General features: G+C 32.8%; 1 long non-coding RNA gene across 2 annotated transcripts in view; it reads right to left on the bottom strand.

The window, feature by feature from the left end:
• LOC122893186 overlaps positions 1–13,795 on the bottom strand; it is a 74,251-nt gene that overhangs the window by 42,171 nt on the left and 18,285 nt on the right. Inside the window, exon 3 of one of the 2 annotated variants that reach the window (XR_006381593.1) lies at positions 8,599–8,627. The exons of the other annotated variant lie outside the window; for it this stretch is intronic. This is a non-coding gene — a long non-coding RNA (uncharacterized LOC122893186). Of the gene's footprint in view, positions 1–8,598; positions 8,628–13,795 lie in introns of those variants that run through there. 2 annotated transcript variants of the gene reach the window in all.

Here is a 13,795-nt window from a genome sequence, read left to right as displayed (position 1 = left end):
AATAAATTATTATAAATGGAATTACCAGAGGAAAGTGTGTAAGATTTTAACATTTTTGATAAACATTGCCAAATTGCTCTCAGCAACAATGTTTGAAAATGTTTCTTTACACTCAACCTCACAGTAGAAGTGTTAGTAACTCTTTTGTATTTGCCAGTCTTGTACAATAGGAAGATGGTTCTCTAACTGCCTTTTCATTAGCATTTGTATTGTTTTAAATGGGACTAAGATTCTTTTCAAATGTTTCAGGACCATCTGTATTTTCTTTATTGTGCCTTTGCTGTTTCTGCTTTGGCTGTTTTCCCTGGCTTGTTTTTCTTAATGATTCATAGGATCTGTTACAATATTAAAATGTATCCTTTTGTTATATGTGCTATAATATTGTTCCAGTTTCCTTGTTTTTATACATCATTCATGGTATTTTTTTTTTTTTACTATACAATAATTTGTTATTTATTTACAGGTAAATTTATCCATCTTACTCTTAAGGCTTCTAAATTTGCATTTTTCTGAGAAAGACAAGTTCTACAAACAGTGTTTATAAAACAATCCATCTTTCTCCCACTGATAAGCAGTAAGACCTTTATTATATATGAATTTAAGTATACTTCTAGACTATTATTTTTCATTGAACTTTTTATTTATTTAATAGTATTATATTATTTTAATTAAATTGTATATATCATATTTAATATATGTTAATAGTCTCTAATTTTATTACATTCTTTGCTATTATTACAAAAGTATTTGTTACAAAAGACAATTAAAATCTGCTTTGAACTTTCAAAACTGCTGTAGATTTTTTAAATTCTTACTGAGCTAAATATATAGATGAACCACTATTCTATATGGCAAGTTTGTATGCTAGACTTTTTTTTTTTTTTTTTTTTTTAATTTGGTTTTGTTTCCTTCTCTTTTGAAAGTTCAATTTTTTTCTTAGTACTATTGCAAAATGAGTTATCGGAACTATTTTTACTTTTCAGAAACTTGGAAACTTTCTGTATCCTAAAAAAATTTTTAAATTTAATTGCCCATTAAATGAGCCCTTAAGAAATGGGTAATTTGGGAGGACTTAAATCTCTATGACCCTGGTAATTCTTGTTCAAGGAAACAGTATACCTTTTATTCATTTAAAATTACCAGATATTTTAAAATAAATATTTTAATATATTATGTTTGTTTTTCTCCTTTTTGTTTAGATCCATTTTGATTCATTTATTATTATTACTTAGGTTTGAGTATAATGAGGGCTTCCTGGGCTTTTCTGTAGACCCATAATAAGAGAAATGATGGCAGTGTTCCAGGCTGAGGGTTATTTTCCCTGCATACCCAAATGAAACATGATGGAATGCTCATAAGTTGACTGCAGATTTCTTGCTCGCTGGTTTACAAATACCAGGAACTTTGGATCAAAATTCAGCACCTCTCACTTCCTTAGCTGCTGCAATAGCGTGTTATCTATGTGCTTTTTTATTCAACCCTTATTTCCTACTAGTTAGTGTCTGGGGCTAACAGTATCAATAAGAGCTCCCATGGTCAGACTATGTATCCTGTCCTGATGCTCTCAACAAGTTTGCTGTTAAACACGGTGGGAAGTACACCTCCACTGGCAGATCTTTATGTTCTACAGACTTCCTCTGAAGTCTGCAGAGATTTCTGTTGGATATTTCACCTGTGCCCATTTCTCATGGCAACCTTAGAGTTCACATCTTACTCTCAGCATTTTGGGAAGAATAAACTGTCAAAAATCATAAACCACTTGCCTAAGTCCACACAAGAATTAAATGAATCATTTAATATGATCATTACTTGAACATAAATATGTGTTCACAAAAGAAATATGCTCTTTTTTCTCTCATTTGTTTCATGTTCTTTGTATCTCACATAATGGCTATTACTATTAACTTCATATGATGGGTACCTAATAAAATTTAATTAAAAGAAAGCTATCACTTTCCATTACATAATTAAATCTTAACACTTGTAATATTTTCTAAACATCATTCTACTTTATTTATTTTTTTTAAAGATTTGAGAGAGAGCAAGAAGGAGAGAGCACAGAGGGAGAGGGAGAAGCAGACCCTCCTGGGAGCAGAGAGCCTCACGCAGGGCTAGATCCCAGCAACCTGAGATCATGACCTGAGCTTATGGCAGATGCTAAACTAAATGACTCCCAAGGGACCCCTAAATATCATTCTACTTTAAAAGGAAATTTGTGCTAACATATTTGACAAAGATTTTTGCTCAAGGTCCTGTGAACAGCAACTCCCAAAAGTCCAGGACCCATTTCATTGGGAAGGAATTCTCTTGTGAGAAATATAATTTTCAGAGTATGCAGATGGTGAGGAAATCTAGTTCAAACCTGTCAAGACTGACTTAGGATTTGCTGAGTAGGCTGGAGAGTTTATGCTCAAAAAACAGTGCTTATCTGGTAGAGCCCTGAGTGAGGAACAGAATAGAGTCCTGCAGTCTCAACCCCCTGACTGGTACTTGCCTCACAATGTGAGGTATTTTCCAGCTGCTTGGTTTCAGAGTGAAATACAATTTCTCACCCATATGGCTTAGTCCTTTGGAAAAGAGAACGTAAACATTAAATGGCAATTAGGTCGACTAGCACAGCTAACCAGCTATACTGACTGTGGTTATGTAAATAAATCAGGAAGACATTCATATGATTCATCATTGCCTGCTTTTCCTGTGCATGATAAAAGCAAGAAAAAATATTGATTTTTCTCAGAATCAAATCAGTCAAAACAACCAATGGCTTAATATCAGCTGTAAATCCTCAACCGCCTTGTTATCAACACTCCCATTTAAAGTCACAATACAGATTGAAATTCCACAATGTGTTTAATGAATACTCCTTTAAAGTGTAAATTCATATTTTTAAAAATAAAGGAAAATTAAATTTACTATTGTGTTCTTTATCTCCCACCAGCCATATAATTTAGACTTTTATATTATACTATGTATAGGTGTATCATTTTCTACTCTGACAAAGAAAAAAGTGGGAGCATCTTTACTTTTTATATGTTTTTTTATTATATATATTTTTTTAAACTAAAGAGCATAACATTGATAGTATAGACTTATTCCTAACACTATTAATTTAGAATGAACCTGCTGTGAGAATATTCAGAGTTGACCTTTTACAATGAATTTGAATTCAACATATGCATTTAAGAATCATCATTTATAATGCATTATTTAAAATATATATTCTAAAATATATTTATGACAAGGACAATGGGAATGTTAAGTTTACTAATCTTTATGTACACACATTAGTAGTTTGATTCATTCTTGTGTGTTTTCCACAGGATAGAATCTTAAAAATAATTCATGGAGCAACTAAATTACCCAGAATCTGGCACTTCCTACTTCATTTTTTTAAAACGTGCATATTTTTCCATGTATTTTCATGGAAAATTGCTCAGGTTAGAACAACTATGACAGTTACCAGTATTAATGTAAGTAATTCATTACTATAATTATGAGTGCACAATGGTTCATTGAGATAGCAACAATCAAAGAGATTAAAATTAATAAAAAGATATATTTTAATTGTAAGAGGCTAATCCATGAGATTGTCAATGAAAGTATATGAATATATTAAAGTGTTATATTTTTTATCTGAATTTCACATAACATTGGGAAAGTAGGGATCAGAAAATATAAATTACTTGCACCCAGGAGAGAGTAAAAAGTAGCTGATGATACATAGAGAGGCTATAATTTTTATGCTATGAGAATCATAGGTATTTTTTAAACTTGTTACAAAATATGAAAGTCTACCTGCACTGCATTGATATTTTTGCTATAAATTTAACTGTGAAATTAATGCATTTGCATTGTAAAATGCTAATCTTTTGTTAGATATTCAAAGATTTTTCTTCAAAACTTCTGTGCCTCGTTATACTTTGAGCAATAGAGTATAAGAGTCCTGAATATAGATGTTAAATAAAACACGTTTTCTTATATTTAAAAACATTATTTAAAGCAATTTTGTTAACCTGATTATTTTCTGTTGAGATCTCCAGCTTACTTACACTCCTTCACCATATTTTCCCTTCCAAATCATGAAAAATGAATGCACCAGTGCAAGAAGACAGGACTGGAAGCCCACACAGAAAGGATTTTGTTCTCATGTAAACCTTGGACTGAGGTAAGAATAGAAGGAAGAGCCTAATATAAAAATTAGTGCTCTATTGCCAGGAAAATGTGAGACCTCAGAAAGCTTTATATCGTATTAGAAAAGGGCAGTTCCTTATCCTTTGGAGGCCTTACCTGAAATGACCTGCCAAATATTCCTGACCCCAGAGAAAGAGAGTTTCTACAAGGTTGGCAAAGATAACAATCTCTAATGCAGAGATTTCAGAGCCTAGATGCTCCTTTTGAGAAAGAGAACAAAGAAAGTAAATAATGGATATATTTCTTCTGGGTTGAAGACTTGAATTACTATTTGAAAATCTTTTCTTGAAGTAAAACTTTCAAACTGCAAGGCAAAAACTAATAATAACCCATAACTAAAATTGTGAAACTATTATGGCAAAATCTAGAATTTGAGTACTGGATTGAGGAGGAGAGAACAAAAGCATTATCTCTACAATGTCATATTCTGGGGAAGGGAAGCATGGAAACGTGGAGGGTTTGGTTGTAGGACAGAGCTGATGTATTTACATATGGCAGAAACATACACATTGATTGTTGGCATTGAGAATATTAAAAAAACAAACAAACAAAAAACAACAACAAAAAAAAACACTTGACAAATGAAAAATCTTAAAGGACCTTCCAAAGTAACTGGAGTAAAAGTGAGGGTGAATAAAAAATAATCCAGCAAAAAACAGGCAAAAGGTAAAAAAGAATACAACATAGTAAAAACATAATTTTAAAAACAAACTTAGATGAAAGGAGTGAAATCATACAGACTAAATGTAAATTAATTTGCATTTTTAAAAATATTTTAAAATTGAATTAAATCAAATCAACTTTACTATGCATTATAAAAAAAGACCTCTTAAAACAAAGAAATAAATGTTGAACCATGTCAGATAATAAATATTGCATTAGGCAAACACAATAAAAGAGGAAGCAAGAATGACAATATTAATATCATTTTCAGAATCCAATTGATTTACTAGAGAAAAATAATTATAGAGAGAATTTGAATAATGTAATCAATATATAGCAATAGACATATTAGTAAAGTTTTATTCTATAAATTGAAAATATATTTTATATGAAAAAGATAAATAAATTTCTAAAGGTCCTAAAACAAATGATACATCACCATCAAGCAGATCAAAAATAAGCACAGATATTGAATATCTGACAAATAATAATTAATAAATCCAAGATATGCTATATTTCATCTAATTCAAAATTCTTTTCATTGTAACCATTATTTCACATATTACTGAGGAAGAAAAGAATGCTGTCAATTAACTTATACATGTTTCATTACAATTTAAGATGTTTTATATTTATTAAAAAAATCTATTTTAGTTTAGTATAGCCATATTTCTTAAATACCACTGTGGTGCACTCATGAAGGTGAAAATAATAACACAAAGCAGTAACCCCCTTCACTCTATTCTCATTTGTGGAATTTGACATTTCCATCTTCTGAAATTTTGCACACTATTATTTATAAATTAAATTAAAGTCTATCATATATCTTCTCATCTTAACCTTTAATACATCTGAAATGAAGAAATTACAGGAAAAAAATGCATAATCAAAGTTTATCTTCTCAGTGGACATGCCCTTACCCAACTGAATATGTAACAAATACTTTCCAGCTATGAATTAGAGGTGTAACCAAGACCTGATAGCAATCATTCTTTGGTTAAAACGGTATCTAGAATTTAAGATCAAATGGTTCAATGGCAGATATTCTTTCTTTTTTCTCTCAGAACTCTATGTAAATTACCTTTGCAACAATAATTCTTTTTTTTCCCCATCTTACTCATAAACCTAACTAATAAGGTAGACAAGAGTGCAAAAATGGAAAGGAGAAGTTTGAGACTAGTAGAAATGATAAAAGAATTGTTAACAATGTGTTCTTAAAAGCATGGTATCTATTGATGTAAATATAACAGATTTAAATGCTTGAAAGGATAAATTGTCTTCTAAATGAATTTGTACAACAAAAATTACCCATTTAAAATGTGCTTCAAATTTTACTTCTGCTTATGTCTTTAATTTGCCTGCTTTTCCATCACTTGATTGCTTGATTCTAGAATCACTTTTACTATTTAAATAACACTTTTTTCCCGTCTTATTTCCTTGATTAAAACCCAGTTGGGTGTTTTCCCTTCTGTCTGATGACTATGTTAGTACTCAGAACAAAACCAAAAGAAATCCTGAATGAAATTATTCCCAAGCTTTCAGAGGACTTTAAAATATGTATGAAGACAAAGTATCTTATAAAAAGCGTTTTCATTGTTTCATGAATATTTTACTTTTCTTCTTTCGTCCATAACCACAGGCATATTTTTATTTGCATTTTACTTATTTTCCATATTTGTAATCTATTTCATGATTATTATTATACATAGTGAAAAAGTAAAAACATCAGAAAAAATAATTGAAATACTGAAATCCATCTCTAAAGTGGAACATTGTAAATTATAGAAATAGTTTTTTCTTTAATCTGTTTGATGGAAATCAGTATAAGTGCATTTTGGGAAATGTATTAAATTACTTACATCACACAACATTTTAGTTAGTTTTAACTAAATATATATTAACCTAAATAAGTTGAATATGGAAGGGACAAAATTCTTGTCCTTTGTGTTCTTCCCTCTATATTATTAAGGTCAGAATGACTCAAGGTCAATGGCTACAAGGTCAGAATCACCTAATTGATTTTCCAGTCATCCAGAAGGAGTTCAAGTAGTGAAAAAGACCTGCTTCTTTCTTTTTTGATAAAAAAAATTTCTTTTATGTATTTGACAGAGAGAGACACAGTGAGAGAGGGAACACAAATGGGAGGAGTGTGAGAGGGAGAAGTAGGCTTCCCACTAAGCAGGGAGCCTGATGTGCAGCTCAATCCCAGGACCCTGGGATCATGACCTGAGCCGAAGGCAGGAGCTTAAAGACTGAGCCACCCAGGCACCCCCCAAAGACCTGTTTTTTCCATTTAAGAGTACAAACTAGAATTCATATGTCACATCTGGCCAATATTCCATTTGTCATTACTAGTCATGTGGCCATATCAGGTGGATGGGAAAGCCATGAAATGGATGGTCATGTAAGTAATGCAGAGCCAATGTATGGGACAACTAGTCGAATCTGATACACCAACTTATTTAGAGTGTGTGTTGGTGGTCATTACTCTTATTATAATCATTTTTTAAAGATTTTATTTTTTTATTTGAGACCAAGAGAGAGCATGAACAGGGCAAGGCTGAGGGAGAAGGAGCAGCAGACTCCCCCACCCAACAGGGAGCCCAACACAGGACTTGATCCCAGACCCCTGAGATCACAACCAGAGCAGAAGGCAGATGCCCAACTGATTGAGCCACTGAGGCACCCCTGTCATTACTCTTTTAATAATGTGTTTAATAGTAATATATTCTTTCACCTATCCATTTCTTTTTTTTTTTTTTTAAGATTTTATTTATTTATTTGACAGACAGAGATCACAAGTAGGCAGAGAGGCAGGCAGAGAGAGGAGGAAGCAGACTCCCTGCTGTGCAGAGAGCCCGATGTGGGGCTCGATCCCAGGACCCTGAGATCATGATCTGAGCCAAAGGCAGAGCATTAACCCACTGAGCCACCCAGGTGCCCCAACACCTATCCATTTCTTAAGAATGTTTTTCTTACTGTTTTAGAAATGTTTAGGGAGAAGTCACAAAATTTTACATTTTTACACATACCTTGTAATTTGGGTAGCCCAGTCAGTTAAGCATCCAGCTGTTGCTTTCAGCTCAGGTCATGATCTTAGTGTCCCAGTATTGAGCCCTGGGTCAGGCTCTGTGCTCAACATGGGGTTTGTTTGGGATCCCCTCCCACTGTCCCTCAACCTCTACCCCTCCTCTTCTGCCCCTCTCCCTGCTCATGAGCTCTATTTCTAAAATAAATAAATAAAAATAAATCTTTAAAAAAAAAACACTCTAATTCATGCAAGATGGCGCATATGAATATGTTACATTATTCCCTAAATTAGAAAGAAGGTCTTCATTATTGCTTAAGTACACCATTAATTCCGTTTTCCACTTTTGTGCTTTTTTTGAATTTCTTAATTAGAATGGACAAAACTCTTCACAGTTCAAAATACACCATTCTTTTCAGAATATTTTTTCTTCTGGAATGAAATAATACCTAAACATTTAGAACTTCCTAATATGTCATTTGTTTACTTTTACTTAAAGGAGAATTTTCATCCTCTTTTTTTTTTTTTTTTAAGTGACAAAAGATAACTAAGCACAATTAGCTTTAGTTTCTTGGTCAAGAATAAATAACTTTTGGGGGCACATGCAGGGCTCAGTCCATTAAGATCATGTTCCAGGGTCCTGGGATGGAGCTCTTTACTCAGCAGGAAGCTGGCTTCTCCCTCTGCCGGCTGCTCCCCCTGCTTGTACTCTTTCTTTTGCACTGTCAAATAGGTAAATAAAATCCTTAAAAAAAAAGAAAGAATAAGTAACTTTTCATTACATAGACACTTGAGCATTATGCTGGGACTCATTAAATTTCAGACAAGAAATATAGACATTTGAATTGGAGTTAAAGATCAAGATAAATTGTTTTATATTGCCCCAGTCTTCATATCAAATCTATCAATATCTCCATACAGATACATACAAATGTGTACATATAACAGAATATACATACATGTATATGTTTTGTGTATATGCCTACGCACACAAATCCAGCAAGAGGCTTGGGCACATAGTCAGTTTAATATACAATAATAAATAACACCAGCAAGCAAATAATTGAGACAGGTTATTTTAGAAAGAGGGTTTATTATATCCTGTATAATGAATAAACTGTTACCTATCCTCATAGAAAGGAACGGAAATCTTCTTATTGATATATAGACTAATCCTTGTGATTTTCTTATAAAACAACTCATATTCCTCTAAAACTGTACCCCAAGAAGAAAGTTGTGAAAACTCTCCACAAGAAGACAAAATTTTCTACAGACCATTTTGTATGGGAAGTCACAAGGAAAAACTCAGAGAGCAGAACCAGGGCTTAGAGAGAACAGCGGGGCAATTCCTTCCAGAGTGTGTATGGGTCCCAGAATCTCAAAAATGTCGCTGATTGAGACAGGGTGGTACGTCGTGCAGAGATAGAGAACAGGATGCAGGAACTGGATAAGGTCAGGTTTGTCTTGTTGAGAACTGGATGAGTATATTCTTTTAAGACTTTATTTATTTATTTATTTATTTATTTGTCAGAGAGAAAGAGTGCGAGTGCACAAGCAGGCAGAGAGGCAGAGGGAGAAGCAGGCTCCCTGCCCAGCAAGGAGCCCCATGCGGCACTAGATCCCAGGACCCTGGGATCATGACCTGAGCTGAAGGCAGTGGCTTAACCCACTGAGCCACCCAGACATCCCTATTCTTTTAATAAGAAGAATTAGTGCAGATGTTGGGGTAACTAGAGGGGCAGACTACAGCAGAGAATATAGTCGTATATTCAAACATGTATTCTCAATATACTTCTTATTAAAAGAACCCAGTTTTATTTAAGGAAGTAATATATACAGGAAAACAATATAGTTCATCACATTAAATGTTTTGGATAATAATGGGTCATTTTAGGAATGATCTAGGTGAAAACTTTAAACTGTATTTATGCTTGATTTTACTATACTGTGCTATACCATTAAATCTTATTAAATTTTGTTTAAATTCATTGTATCTTAAGAATGGAATATTTCTTATGATTTCCATCAGTATTGATGGAAAATCACATATTCTTAAGCTCAAACGTTTTTTTTTTCCTATGTGATCTGTTACCTTAGACTTGTCATTGCCATTAAGTAAAAAATAAATTGCTGTGTCACATTAAACTATTAACTAGCTAGAAACAGTGTACTCCCTCTACTTCCCTGTTTGCCACCTCTCCCCTGAAATACTCATACTAATCACACAAAGTAATGCTAAGTGGTCATGTTAGACACATCAGGTATCAATCAACTACTTCCAGAAACATGGAGAAATTACCACTAATCAAAGATTGAATGGATTCATAAAGCCAAACAACAGGCCTAAAGTAGAAAATAAGTTGAAAGGCTGATTGTCACCTCATCCTTTTGCCCATTCCAGAGCAATTGTTAGGCAAAAAGCCGGTCCTACTGACCAAACAAAATGAGTAGCCCTTATTGTATGTGTGTGGGGAAATGAAATATTGAAAAAGAAGGAAGTGGGAAGAAAAAAACCACAGGAGAATCTTTAGTTACTGTGTGTATTATCACACTGGGAATAAAAGAAGATCTAATGAGGCAATGCTTTTATTTTTTGTTTTGTTATTTTTGCAGTTTGTTTTTGGTTTTGTTTTTATGTCCCCATTTTATTGTGGCAAATATAACAGAGCACTCCTCCTAGAAAAACATTCACATGTACATCTTCAATTCCAGGAAAAGTAAGGCAAGTAGAAACAAAGTATCCCTTCCATTAGAAGAGACTCACATGATAAATTCTTTTTTTTTTTTTCCCAATTTATTTATTTTCAGAAAAACAGTATTCATTATTTTTTCAATAAATTCTTAAAAGATTCACCTAGGGGTGATGACTGATTAAGATGTAAATTCTGACTGCAATCCAATGTATACCAAGGCTGAGTGGAGAGACATTTCTTCCCCCACTATTGGTGAATCCCAGAATAAAAGTCTCATTGACATACATTATTTAAAAATATTTTGCTGTGTGAGAATAATAGGGAAGATAACAGAGAAGACTTCACTTGCGAAAGTGATTTACCACAAGCAACTCAAACTAACTTCAGAAAGTAACTATTTTGGTGTTCTCAAAGTCAGCACATATTCTAAAATCTGTGGTATTATTTTATAATTGTAAGGTCTCTAAAAATATTCCCAGTAATGTTTTTTGCTCTCTCCTGTGTTGTATGTATAAAATATTTATTAGAGGAATTTTCTGGACTAATTTTCAAAAATGAAACATAAAAGAATTAGTAGCTTGCAGAACAAGTAAAACAGATATTTCTTTCACAATTATTTAATGTTTCATTTTACTATTATGTCTTTTGTCTTTCAAAAAGCAATGAAAACTGGATCAAAACTGAAGACATAGATGTCTACAATACCTATACCTATAATCTCAAGAAATAACAGTTATGAGGGCGCCTGGGTGGCTCAGTGGGTTAAGCCGCTGCCTTCGGCTTAGGTCATGATCTCAGGGTCCTGGGATCGAGTCCCGCATCGGGCTCTCTGCTCAGCAGCGAGCCTGCTTCCTCCTCTCTCTCTCTCTGCCTGCCTCTCTGCCTACTTGTGATCTCTCTCTGTCAAATAAATAAATAAAAATCTTTAAAAAAAAAACAAAAAAGAAATAACAGTTATGAGAAAAACCAGTAAATCAAAAATAATGAAAACAAAACAGGAAAGATGCAATAGCAGGTCCAGAAATTCTTCAAAAATAGAAAGTATAGAATTAGATTTAAAAAAAAATAAAATAAAATAAAAAACAAAAAAACCCACCCAAATGGGTTTTTCCAGTATATATATATATATATATATATATACTGAATATATAAATATACTGGATATATATATAGTACTGGATATATATATATATATACTGGATATATATATATATATATACTGGATATATAAATACATATATACACACACATATACTGGGAAGAATATGATAATATGATGAAATTTGTAAAAATAGGTTGTTGCAGGTCTTACATGTTATAAAATGGCCAATAATGCCATATATTTGGCCCAGGTAAAATCTCAAGAATTTCCAAGCAAAATTTCTCCATGTGCACTGATTACAAAATATTATTTTAAATAATTTTTTAAGAATTACCTTTGGAAATAAAATATGTGCAGTTGGAAAGTTAACTAACAACTCTAGGTTTAACCCAAAAGTGAAATTACAGTGACTTTAACATGAACATTTTAGTTCATGATGTTCATAATTTAGTTCATAGTTCCTAATGAACATTAACATGAACAATTTAGGAGACAGTTACTTTTAACATAACATAAAAGCAGTCCATACATATCAGAGCCTGAAGTTTATTGACTAAAAGACACTCAGGAGAAAATATGATTTTATATTAGGAAACTCTATGAAGACAAACTAGCAAATATTAACTTAAAAAACTAGTATATTAGAAAAAATATTAAGCTAGCAAATGACTTAAAGGAAGAAAAATCTAAAATGGACAACACAGTTCATAGTTAAGAAAGAAAACAGTGAAGTAGTAAGAAATAATAAATCTACTGATCAATGACACTGATACATGTTTTTGGAAAATATAAAACAACAGATAAACATCCGGTGACTCCAGGGAAAAAGCTAAAAACCTTACGGTAATATTAAAATGTATGGGGTAGAATTTGAAATTACAAAGTGTATGTAATTGTACACTGATAATTTTAAAATTATTTCACAATGGATAGTTTTTCATAAACTTAATATTAAGAACATTGCCATAAAAGTGTTAGGAATTATGATCAGACCAGTAAACACATTATAAATCAATTTGGCGATCAAAAATTTATTAGTGGGGTGCCAGGGTGGCTCAGTAGGTTAAGTGACTGTCTTTGGCTCAGGTCATGACCCTGGAGTCCTGGGATCGAGCCCCACATAGGGCTCCCTGCTCAGCATGGAGTCTGCTTCTCCCTCTGACTCTTTCCCCTCTCATGCTTTCTCTCTCACTCTTCTCTCTCTCAAATAAATAAATAAAATCTTTAAAAAAATTTATTAGTAAAATGTACCCATCCCAGAGTGTAATCTGGGCAAGTACTATAAAATCTCCAGGAAAACCAACACATGTATAAATATTTAACAAAGGGAAGAAGGTTAATAGTTTTTCAAACAATATGTGCTTTAATTGATCACCAAACCTAAAAAAGAAATAAGATTTTTAAAATATGAAAGTAACCATTTTCAAAAGCATGTTAGGATATTAATATAACAATCTAGGTTAATCAAGTCCACATAAGATTTACACAGGAAAACAAAAAAGCTTTAAAATAAGAAAACTTCAGAAACTGAATTAATGCCACTGAACTAGCAGAGTGAAGAAGCTAGAAGACGTACATTCATGCAATGTGTTTGATCATCTTCAATATATATTCAGCTAAGGAAAAAATAAACAGTATTTTTCAAGTTTATAATCTAACAAAGCTAAGATATTTATAAGCATCCCTCCTGATGCGCAGTGAAGATAGTGATGTCCTCTATTACCACCGCCATTAAATGATGCAAACCTAAAAAAAAAATATAAAGAAATACATAGTTGGGGGAGGTGGGGGGAGTAAGAAGGAGAAATTTGGATACAAACAAGGACAGAAGGAAGATCCTGTGAAGATACAGGGAGAAGAGAGCCATCAACCAGCCAACGACAGAAATCTCAGAAAACTTCAGCCCTCCTGACACCTTGATTTTTGTCCTTTAATTCACCCTGCTGTGATATGTGGTAATGACAGCGCTAGCAGACTAATACAAGTCACCTCTGAGACTCATTTGTTGAGTCCATTTTTAAGTCAGGAAAGAGACTATCTTTCCAGCCAGTTGCTTAGCAAATGCCAACATTAACACTGCACTCCCATCTGCTCTTAAATAAAGAGGGACATTTCTCT

This window comes from Neovison vison, chromosome 13 (genome assembly GCF_020171115.1).
Source record: "Neovison vison isolate M4711 chromosome 13, ASM_NN_V1, whole genome shotgun sequence".
NCBI classification, from domain to species: Eukaryota; Metazoa; Chordata; class Mammalia; order Carnivora; family Mustelidae; genus Neogale; species Neogale vison.
This window is presented reverse-complemented; position numbering and strand designations above follow the sequence as displayed.